Source organism: Octopus bimaculoides, chromosome 13, assembly GCF_001194135.2.
Source record: "Octopus bimaculoides isolate UCB-OBI-ISO-001 chromosome 13, ASM119413v2, whole genome shotgun sequence".
Lineage (NCBI taxonomy): Eukaryota > Metazoa > Mollusca > Cephalopoda > Octopoda > Octopodidae > Octopus > Octopus bimaculoides.
This window is the reverse complement of record NC_068993.1, coordinates 17,000,966-17,012,793: the sequence shown is the minus strand read 5'-3', so window position 1 is coordinate 17,012,793 and position 11,828 is coordinate 17,000,966. Positions and strand designations below refer to the sequence as shown.

The window sequence follows — 11,828 nt, the reverse complement described above, 5'->3', positions numbered from 1 at the left end:
AGTTGACCTCGGCAGAATTTGAACTCACCTGAAAATGAACAGTCTTGTTTCTATGATGTGGATGCTCATAAAAAAACCATCACATGATATCTAGAAAGTGTACAGACACACACACACACACACACACACACACACACATATATATGACAGGCTTTGCTCAGTTCCTCTCAATAAAATTCACTCACAAGGCTTTGACTGGCCTGATGCTATAGTAGAAGACAATTGACGTACTGTAAAGTGAAACTGAACCCAGGTTGGTTCTCCACAGCAGCACCTGCTCCTATATATATATATACCCACACATATATACATACATACAAGTGCACAAAGAAAAGAGTACTCAATATGTCATGTAGAGTAAGAGTATATATTTGGTAAATTAGCAATTAATGACTTCTACTGCCATTGCTTAGAGATTTACAGACTTGCTCACAAGTGTATAATCTTTCAAATGATTTAGTCCTTCTAGAACTCTGAGCAATGGCTGCAGGAATCATTAACTACTAAATTACACACACACACACAAAGCAATATCACAGAAGAGTCAGGATATATATTTCTATCAAGAACTGATGTAATTGTTTCACGCTGCAATCTCAGATCAAGTCACTTGCCAAACAAGTACAACTCTAATAAGCGAGTATGTAAATGTTCTGGTTATGTGGTTATATTTGTATGAATACATATGGATGAATATATATATATAAACATAGAATGCTTATGAATATATTTCTCTGTGGATGAATACGTGTGTTGCATTGTTTCAAAAATTTTGCAGGTGGGCACTTGGGACATGATGCAATAGTAGTGAGAAATTTAGAAAACATGAATAAAGAGGAAGAAAGTAAAGCAGAGAGAAAAAAAGGGAGAGAGAGAGAGAGAGAAAGAGAATAAATGAGTGTGAAAATCAGAGAGGTAATGAGGAGGAAAGAGAAGACGACTGTGAGAATGTAACTGATAGTGAGATAAAGTAAAGTAAGAGAATGTGTGAAAGTAAGGAGTAAATGATAACGTCATCATCATCATCACCACCATCATCATCATCATTTAACGTCCACTTTACCAGGCTTGCATGGGTCAGAAAGATTTTGTTGAGGCAAATTTTTTTTATAGTCAAATACCCATTCTGCTGCCAACCTTCACCTGTTTTCAAGCCAGGTAATATTTTTCCCCCATAGCTAGACATATTCTTAATGGAAGACTGGAAATGTACAAGTTCACTTGTATGACAGTAATACTTACAACTATCGCATGATGGCTAGAAAAGGGTACACACAAACACACACATATATGATAGATTTCTTTCAGTTTTCATCAACTAAATCCACTCACAAAGATTTGAACATCTAGGGGTAATAGTAGGTGTCATTGGAGTAGAACTGAACTGAAGACCACATGGTTGGGAAGTAAGATTCTCAACCACAAGGCCATACCTGTGCCTGATATATACACAGGTATGGCCTTGTGGTCAATTAGTCAATAATATCAATCTCAGTATTTGACTGGTACTATATTTTATTTAACTGAATTAAGCTTTGTGAAAGTTTGACTAAAAGCGGATTAGAAGCCTAAGAATGGTGAAATTAAGAAATCAACTCGTAAATAAACAAAACCCTCAAATCCATCACTCTGCACACACACACACACACACACACACGCATACACACACACAGAGTTGAATCCATCACTGTACAAACACACACATACAGTTGCATATCTATGTATGTATTTATGTATGTTTGAAGATAAGCAAACCAAATTTTCATCATTTCAAGCCACTCATCCAATGAGTATTTCTGCCATGTTTTCACCATTTCTAGTCACTCACCCAATGAGTATTTCTGCCAAATTTGGTGAAAATCCATTCGTGCGTTTTCCAGTAATTTTGCAAACGCACAGACAAAGACGAGTGATTACAATACCCTGCTTTCGTTTACATGTGCAGGGTAAAAATAATGGCTTATAATTTAGGTACAAGGCCAGCAATTTTGAAATCAGAGGAAGATTGAGTTAATACTATCAACCTATGTACATGACTAGTACTTTATTTTATCAACCTCAAAGGCAAAGTTAACTCTGGTGGCATTTGAATTCAGAATGTAAAGACATACGAAATGCCACTAAGCCTTCTGCCTGGTGTGCTAACAAACTATTCTGCCAGCTCACCGCCTCAACAACAATAATAACACTGATTTCTTTATGAAGTACAAAGGATTTGGTGGGGATAGACTGCTCAACTGGTATTCATTTGTTTCTGAATGGATGAAAGGCAAAGTCAACCTTGATGGAATTTGAACTTGGAATGTAAAGACAGACAAAAAGCCAGCTAAGCATTTTGCCCAGCATGCTAACAATTCTGCCAGCTCGCCACCTTAATAATAATGGTTTCAAATTATGATATGAAGCAAATTCAAGTTAAGGGGTGCTAGTTACATACATTGACCCCCAGTACTTGACTGGTACTTTATTTTATTGATCCTGAAAAGATGAAAGGCAAAGTCGACCTCAAGCACATGAATTCAAAATGTAAAGGGCTGTAACTTAACACACACTGCATGCTATTTGGCCCAATACTAACAATTCTGCTTATCCATCACTCTTTACTACTTACATACTTTTTCTGTTAGTAACATAAACACAAGGCCACATATTGGGGCAGGGATCCAATTATTTCAACCCAATACTCTCAACTGGTACTTTGTTTTATTTATCAATCCAAGAAGATAGAAAAGCAAAGTTGACCTCCATAGGATTTGAACTCAGAATTTAAGAAGATATAAATGTCATTCTTCCAATTCTGCCATCTGCCACCCTCATGATTTCAAGGAATATAAGGTTTCTTTCAAGCTCCCACCCCTTCTGTGAATGCTAGTTTTTAATATATACAAACGTTTCCTGAGATCCCAATAAATTTCCTGGGTTCGGATATCATATATCCCTTGCATTCTCCTCTCATAAACCCTAGGGACAACGTAATTGCGAAACAAACCACACGGCCACGGAAAAAATATAGAGTAAAGGAAAATGCAAAAAACAAACTGCAGAATGAGTAAACAGAGGAAGGAAGAGAGAAAGAAAGGAAGGAAGGAGGTGAAATAGGAAATGAAAAAGAACGAGAAAGAAACAAGTCAATCGAAAGAAGGAAATGGTAATATAAAAGGGAATAAAGAAATTAAAGTAGAAATATAGAATGGATAAATGAAAAAGAATGAGGGGAAATACGGGTTAAATGGAAGGAAAGAGGAGAACGAATATGAAAGAGATTTTTTTAATGTCGAAAAAGAGAGAAGTAAGAAAAAAAATTAATAGAGAGAGACAGAGACGGAAGAGAAGTGGTTGAGGAGTGCACGTAAAATAAATGAAATAAGAGAGGAAGAATAGAATGGAAATGCGCGAAGAATTGAAAAGGTGTCATACCGTTGTCACTACATGAGGAGAAGAGAACAATGGAATAACAGAGAGAATGAATGTGTGGAAAAGACAAAGGAAGGAAAAAACTCCGATAAAATAAGAGAGAAAGAGAGAGAGTGTGTGTGTGTGTGTTGAAAGAGTGAAGAAATAAGAACAACAAAAGACGAAAGACAAGAATAAGTGAGACAAGATTAGAAAGGCTGAAAAGTGTGAAAGAAAAAGAATTTTTTTTTTTTCCTTTTAAAACAGAAGAAAGGCAATTGAATGAAGGAATACATAAATTATAGGTAGCATGAATAAGAGAAATAAAAATTTTAAAGAACGACAGTAAGACAACAAGAAAAGGAAGACGAAAGAGTAAAGAATAAGAAGAAAAAATAATAAATAAAGAATGAAATGATGAGAAGTAATGAAATTAAAGAAAATATTTGGACAGTACTGAACAGGTTTTTCGTTAAACTAAACCAGAAATAAAACGAGGGACATTAGGGGGGTGGGGCGAATGAAGGCGGGGAAAAACGAAGAAGGGGAAAAAGAGGGAGAAAGAGGAAGGCGAGAAGACAAAGGAGGAATAACAACAAAGAATGTACACGAAAAAGGACAGTGAAAACAAAACCAATTTTAGCATCTGTACTGTCGCAGCAAGTTCAACAATAACAACCACCACCACCACCATCATCACCACCACCAACACTAAACATTAACAGGATTCGATTTTCAGTAAAATCTTTACAAAGAAAGAGAAAAAAAAATTGAAGGAAAAAGAAGAGAGAAATGGTATAAAATATCGATTATCTCAACCACCAGCCATTCCCCTCGACCACAAAATAAGTATTAATTACCAATAACTGCTCAGACTTTGACCATTGTGTCAAACTGATAGTGGTTAGCCGCGCCAACGAGGGAACCTCGATCTTATGTGTTCTTGCTGTTAGAAATTATAGCTAAATCTCTCTCAAATCAGACTTTAACGTCTTAAAATGCAATAAAATAAAATAACGACACATTAGATTAACAATAGTCCCAGAGACACTGGCTAATGAAATATATTAGATCGTAGATCTGCTTTTCCAGAGCTCACCTATCGTTAAATAACTGATGGTAGACTGGATGCGCTAAATGAGGACACCTCTACATAGTAACTTGACCGGCTAGAAACAGTAGTCAAAACTTCCTCAAATAACGCTCTACTATCTTAAAGACGAAAAGTAAATATAACGTAGTTCTAAATTTACTAGGCTTGCTAGAAATAACAGTAAAATAACGCACTTGTCACATCATCTGTAGTTCTCGATAAAAAGGTAGAATGGTTACGGTCGAAATAATTTAGAACATACGTCTGTCACATCAGAGACTAGTTGTCACTAGTGCCGGCGGCCAAACACATTAGTTTAGTTATTTAGTTGAAACTGAAAAGAGAGACCTAACTAACAATCAAAACCATTCAAACCATGACTATCATGTTTCCCTAACTCCCTGCAAAACTACGATACTGTAATCCAATATTTGTTCTTCTACCGGACAAGTGAGGGAGAATTAGCTGTTGTTTCTAACGAGCTGAAAGACTGTATAGAGATCTTCGTTGGTAACTCGTACACAATCGGTAGTTAGTTTCGGAACGGATGAACGGTAATTAGAGGGATGTTATTGTGGATGTAGTTATATAGTAGATGTTAAATGTACACAAAACCGAAAGTACACATACGCACAGCAAAGCGCGTATTATATATCAAGGATGGGTTCACTACAAACATGCAGGAATGATTCACTGCATAAAGTACTGTTTTGAAAAACAGGATATCAAGTGTGTGTGTGTGTGTGTGTGTGTGTGCACTCGTTATGACCCTCCAAGCACAGATTTCAAATCTCACAGAGGCCAACTTCGCCTTTTATCGTTTCGGAGCCACGCGATCCTTCGATATTAGTCTCCAGAGTGTCGGTATGATGGGGACGACATCATTCATTCTCTTTTTCAGTCAAGCCTCTTACGAAACATTACCTGGAGCCGTAAAAGTTCAGGGCGCTAAATTAACAGAACCCTTTAAAGCATAGAACGAGATGTCTTGTGATTTTTACTCCGTCTCTTCACGTTCTGTGTTCAAATTTCGCCGAGGTATCGATGACTATAGGAGCACTTCGTCTAAACAAAGTAGATGGCAACAACATGTTGATAGAAACGATTTTGTTCATTAACCTATATAAATATTAATTTAAGAAAAAAAAAAAAATCGGATTCATTATCAGGACTTGATCTTCGTGTTTATTACTTGCCAGGTGATAGCAAATTCTTTCTATCACAAGTTCCAGTCATTGGATTATAGATATATATGCTGAAGTGCAACATTCAGGCACGATCCCAGGAATTTTTCGAAGAGTGGGCAAGAAGGGAATACAATTCTAGGAGAAAATGGCGTAATAACATTATTTAGAAGAGCGCACGTCTTTTCTTGAGGGAGGGCAGTGCCCCTCAGGACCCCTCCCCCTTAGGTTCGCCACTAATATTCTGGAGCTTTTTAGTCGAGAACATTACCTGATTCTCCTAAACCTTTCTTCTCTCTCTCTCCTCACATAAATCAACGTATATAAGGTTTTACAACACTTCCGACATATTAAGCTCTATTGAACACGTGTACGTTTTTGTTCCATAACACGAACAAAAACAATCTATTTTTCTCTCTCTGTATATATAATATATATATACATACACATATACAGAACCCCTATGAAATGGACAGTGTAGGGTACATATACATCGTACTGGGGCCTGGAAATTTCGTTGGATACCAGAAAAGGCGAGCATTCGCACTGTGGGATAAAAGCTCGACAGAAATGTATAAACCCGTCCCGCCCTCCGATGATATTCTGCGTGTTTGTGTGTGACAATGAAGAGAGCGAAAGAGAAAAAAAAAAAGAGAATTGAACAAGCCTCAAGGCTTACCTTAGTTGCAAAATACCTGCACTATATAAGCGCTGAGTCCCAGAAACTGCAGCTACCTGGAATTGTAAAACCAGGAATCTGGGTAAAACAAATGCCGGTAACAAGTACTCAAAATCTAGAACTCTTTCTCCAGGTTAATATGTTTATGCCGTCAAGCATCAACTTACAGAAGTTCGAACTTCCTATATCGTATATTGGTGTAGGCATAACTGTGTGGTTAAACTTTACAACCGCATGTTCCCGGGTTCGATTCTACTGAGCGGCATCTGAAGCAAGTGTCTCTTATTTATTAGAATTTGGTAGACAGAAAATGTGCAGAAGAGAAGGCCATCGTGTGTGAGTAATGAGTTTTCTTTCAAACATGTTCTAAGCCGAAGACAAGACTTTTGAGTCCATTCGTTTTTATCTTTCTTTATATTTGTATTATTAAATAATTTTTCCATATTTCCTTATTGGTAATCCTTTGAGCAATAACGTTCATAAGTCCACCAACGTTTCTAAGCAGTCTCGGTTACATTTTCCAGAAGAAATAGTTAATTATGAGGCGTTGCTGCCGCGTTTTGTAGTAGGCACCAAGAGAGCATGGGAATAGAGTACTGATACAATTTCCAAATGGTTACCTCCTACTTACTTTTCTAGCTATTTCACGTGTGCAGCAAGATTTGTATTGACTTGAGGTTTGTATTTTGCCATTAATATATATCCCGTTATCCAGAAGGTGAGACTGTGAAGCTTTTCAAAACATTAATAGACTTATGAACGTTACTGAACATAAAGGACAAATAATATGCATGCGTGTGTACGTGTGTGTTGCTTTATACCTATATAAGAATGATGTCTATGGTGTGTCTCCCATGACAAAGAATGATCGATAAAAGAAGTACCAGACTGAAATAAATACCGGAGCCGATATGACTAACCTTTAAAACGGTGGCCACAATTCATTCTTTGGCTGAAACCAGTTAAAAGACAGTCAGGGAGCGTCAAAAAACGGCTATGATCACTGACCAATCCTTCCCCACCCCCCGGCGCACACACAGATCTTCAGAGTAAACATTATAGAAGTAAATAACGATGATAGAAAAGGAAGAAGGGCAAATGAAGAATCGGAAATAAGTTAAATAAACTTTTATTTTGTTTTATTTTATTTTAGTGAATTAGTGTTAATTCAGGGAGGCGAACCGGTTCAAGCAAGTGGACTGATAAAAACATAAACTGTATCAGGAAGGGGGTAGAGGGAGGGAAAAAGAACAAACCAAAGTTTACAAAATATATAAATGTACAGAAGAAACATTTGGAGACGATAGTGGTGATGTCAAGACAAACCAAACGGGAAAAGGATGGTAAAAATCAGAATACAAATAAAGTGGACTGACTGAATATTATTCTTAACGGGCGGAGTTGGAGTGACAGATGGTCGAGATATTAACTTACATTTTATGGTTGGATCTCACGTATATTGCAATGCACTGAGTTGAAAGCTCCCCGATTAACCAAGATTAACCATGCATTTAGTAGATAAAAACTCACTCTAGCGATGCCTTAAAAACCTAAAAACATCCAGCAAAAGAAATCGTTCCAATACAATCAAATAATTGAAAGCTTTGCAAAATAAGGGAAAGGCAGTATGGGAATTGATCTGGCTTTTAAAACCAACAGGTAGGTGAAAGCAGCGGTTATGTTTCGGGCGTATTAAATCTCCTCGTCGAAGCATATATATATATATATATATATATATATATATATATATATATATGGGAGAATTTACGAAAAAAACAACAGACGAAGACAGGTGGTGTAAACAACAAATGGATGTATTAGTTTAACGTTCGGGAACAGAGAAAGTCCTTGACGTTTCGAGCCTACGCTCTTCAACTGAAAGGAACACAGAAAGAAATAAGGAGAGAAACAAGGAGAAAAAATATATAAATGTAGTGGTCAGCGATCTATATATACAGAGAGAGAGAGAGAGAGAGAGAGAGAGAGAGAGAGAGAGAGAGAAAGAGATGTAACTCGGTGTGATATGACGTCAGTGACTGGGGAGCTAACCGGAAGGGCGAGTTGACCGGAAGAGGACACTCTCCACGCTCCCCTCCTCGCCTAACAATCCTGCATTAACCCACACCTAAAGCCTCGTCTTTCATATCCTCGCAATCAGTGGTGATGACATCTGGCGAGGAGAGTTTGCAAGTTTTCCCCCAACAGCTTGACCGAGGTAAATAATGATCCTAGCTCATTTTTTTGTTCTAAAGTAGAACCAAACAAATTATGTTCTATGTTACCTCATGTCCCATAAATAAATTTTTGCATTGCTTGTTTTCCACTATATTTCGGACCTTACGTTTAAAAAGCCATTTTTAGGAAGCGACCTGTCTGAGCCATAAAAGAGAACTGACACAACGAGAGCATATGTGTGTGTGTGTGTGTGTATATATATATATATATATATATATGTATATATATGATAGATCGCTAACCACTACACACATTTTTTTCTCTCTTTGTTTCTTTCTGTGTTCCTTTCTGTGGAAGAGCCTAGGCTCGAAACGTTAAAGACTTTTTCAATTCCCGAGCGTTAAACTAATACATCTGTTTGTTTTCTACACCACCTGTCTTCGTCTGTTGTTTTTTTGTGAACTCTCCCTATATACAGTAATCCCTTGTCATATAGCGGTTTATTATTTAAACTTACGTCGATTCCTCCGTGATGTTGTTTTGCATTTATAATAAAATTATAGTATAGATATATACAAATTATAAAAATAATTAAAAAAATATACACAGTACAGTACTGTTTCTACTTCGCGGATTTTCACCTATCGTGAGGGGCAGGGTTGGAACGTAACACTCGCGTTAGTCGAGGGATTACTGTCGTGGATACGCCGTAATATTAAGCGCTTTATGGGCGGGAAACCAAAGGCAATTCCATAAACCGGCCTATTTTAACTTTTATATTATATTATATATATATATATATACACACACACATGCACGGTTATATTTCTGTTTATGACAGATAACTGCTTATAATGTTACCGTTGGTCTTGCACCGACTATTGCATTTGGTAAAATTTATTCACTTCAGATTCAGGCGAAATGTCTAAAGAGTCGTTAATATCACCGTATATAAAAAATATACCCACTCTATTACTGATATTAACACACACACACACATGGCTGCAAGCTAAGAAGTTTGCTTCCGAACCACATGGTTCTGGGTTCAGTCCCACTGCACGACACTTTAGGCCAGTGTTTTCTGTTGTAACTCCGGACTGACCAAAGCCTTGTGAGTGGATTTGGTACACGAAAACTGAACGAAACTCAGCGTGTGTGTGTGTGTGTCTATGTGTGAGACTTTATGTTTATCCTCCACCATTGCTTGACAACTATTTCCGGTTTGTTTACGTCCCTGTTATCCAGCGATTCGGCATAAGAGACCGATAGAATAAGTACTGGGGCCGAAACGTTCGACTACAACCAACATGGTTGCAATCCAATGACTGAAACAAGTAAAAGATAAATTATATCTATATATAGGCGTAGGAATGGCTGTTTGGCACCAGAGTCTATATGAAATAAAGTAGCTTGCTTACCAACCACATGGTTCCGGGTTCAGTTCCACTGCGTGGCACTTTGGGCAAGTGTCTTCTACTATAGCCTCGGGCTGACTAAAGCCTTGTGAGTGGATTTGGTAGACGGAAGCTGAAAGGAGCCCGTCGTATATATATATATATATATATATATATATATATGTATGTGCGTATATGTTTGTGTGTCTGTGTTTGTCCCCCCCCCCCTACATCGCTTGACAACCGATGCTGGTGTGTTTACGTCCCCGTAACTTAGCGGTTCGGCAAAGTGACCGATAGAATAAGTACTAGGCTTACAAAGAATAAGTCCTGGGGTCGATTAGCTCGACTAAAAGGCGGTGCTCCAGCATGGCCACAGTCAAATGACTGAAACAAGTAAAAGAGTATATGAGCGAGCGATGTTTGGTTTCTACTGAATTAAAAAAAAAATCCTGTTTTAATCCGAGGTCAATAAAACAGCTCAATCGCAGAACACTCGAGCATAAAAATAACAAAGTGCGTATATTAAAAAGCAATGATAGCAATTAGTGTAGCAATTCTTTCACTTTCTGTCATGTGAGTTATAACATCGCGCACTTTGCCGGAATGTTTTCAAATCAAATGATGACCTGATAAAGAAACTTAAGTGTGTAAATATATTTCGCTTGTATCTTGAGTGAATAAATATATTTTGCTCGCATTTGTAACTACGTTTCTATCCTCGAAATAAAAACTGAATGAAAACAACAGAAGATTAAATTTTCAGAATGTGAAACAAGACCCAACACTAATACTTTTCATTCATGAATCCACATTAGTTTCGTTATTCTCTTCGAGTATTTTCCAAGAAAGCTGATGAAGATTAAGTTACAGACATTGTATTGAGCGACAAAACAAATCTCTCTCTACTGTGTCATTAAAAATGTAGAACACACAGTTTAAATAACATGCAGGGTGGTCATAACTGGAACACCTTTGCGCATAGCTGACTTGCATTTAAGTAATAACAAATGTAAAACAGAGCCTGTTGATATGCTAAAAACAGCAGCCAATAGTTCGCTATCTTAAAGGCGGGATACACTGGATAATGTAGTCCTTGGCATATTCTTAAAAGATGGGGTGGTCGTGGCGAGAATAACTCTGTTCACAAATCTATTCAATTAGCGTTGACTTAGCAACGACAAATAAATGAATGGCTTTGTAAGAAATCATTAACAACAACAGGACAAAAAATGGTAAGCAGAAACGGTACAGCCAACAGATTGAACAAATGCCTTCGAATTGTTGATTAGACCCAGATCAGCCTGGACCATCCCATTTTTTAAAGGGTGTGACTTAGGAATATTTGGCTGCTGTTTCTAGCAGGTCGAGCGACCACATAAGGACTTCCCCTCTTTTACGTTTCGAAATCCATCCATACCCCATCAAGGTCGTCTTGGTCTTTTATACCTTACAAGATAAAGTCTATGAAATAAATATTAGATATTCGCCGAGGTTGATTCATATGACAGTCACTGAACATCTTTAATAAATTTGTGAGAAATGCATTTCTCATGGGGGAAATATAAGATCCTTTATTATAGCCATGAATAGGCCAAGACGAGCCCCGCTGGTAATGCAAGTAAATATTACGGTATTTTCAAGCATCATAACACTCAATGAATGCGGAAGGTTGTTTCATTGATATGTATATTGAATAACTCCCTCTCCCCCTCTCTCTCTTTCTCTCTCTCTCTCCACACACACACACACACACACACACACACACACACACATTATACCTACCACATATAATACAAAATTGGATTTTCTGAAAGTTGGTATTTTTTTTTTTATAAATGAAGACGAAGGAGGCACTGATAAACATCATGGTTGACAACTTCTCTAATCGCGGTTCTACGCTTTATATT

General features: G+C 37.4%; 1 protein-coding gene across 5 annotated transcripts in view; it reads right to left on the bottom strand.

Moving 5' to 3' along the window:
- Window positions 1–11,828, bottom strand: part of LOC106881088 (uncharacterized) — a 465,749-nt gene that overhangs the window by 168,932 nt on the left and 284,989 nt on the right. The gene's annotated exons all lie outside the window — the stretch shown is intronic.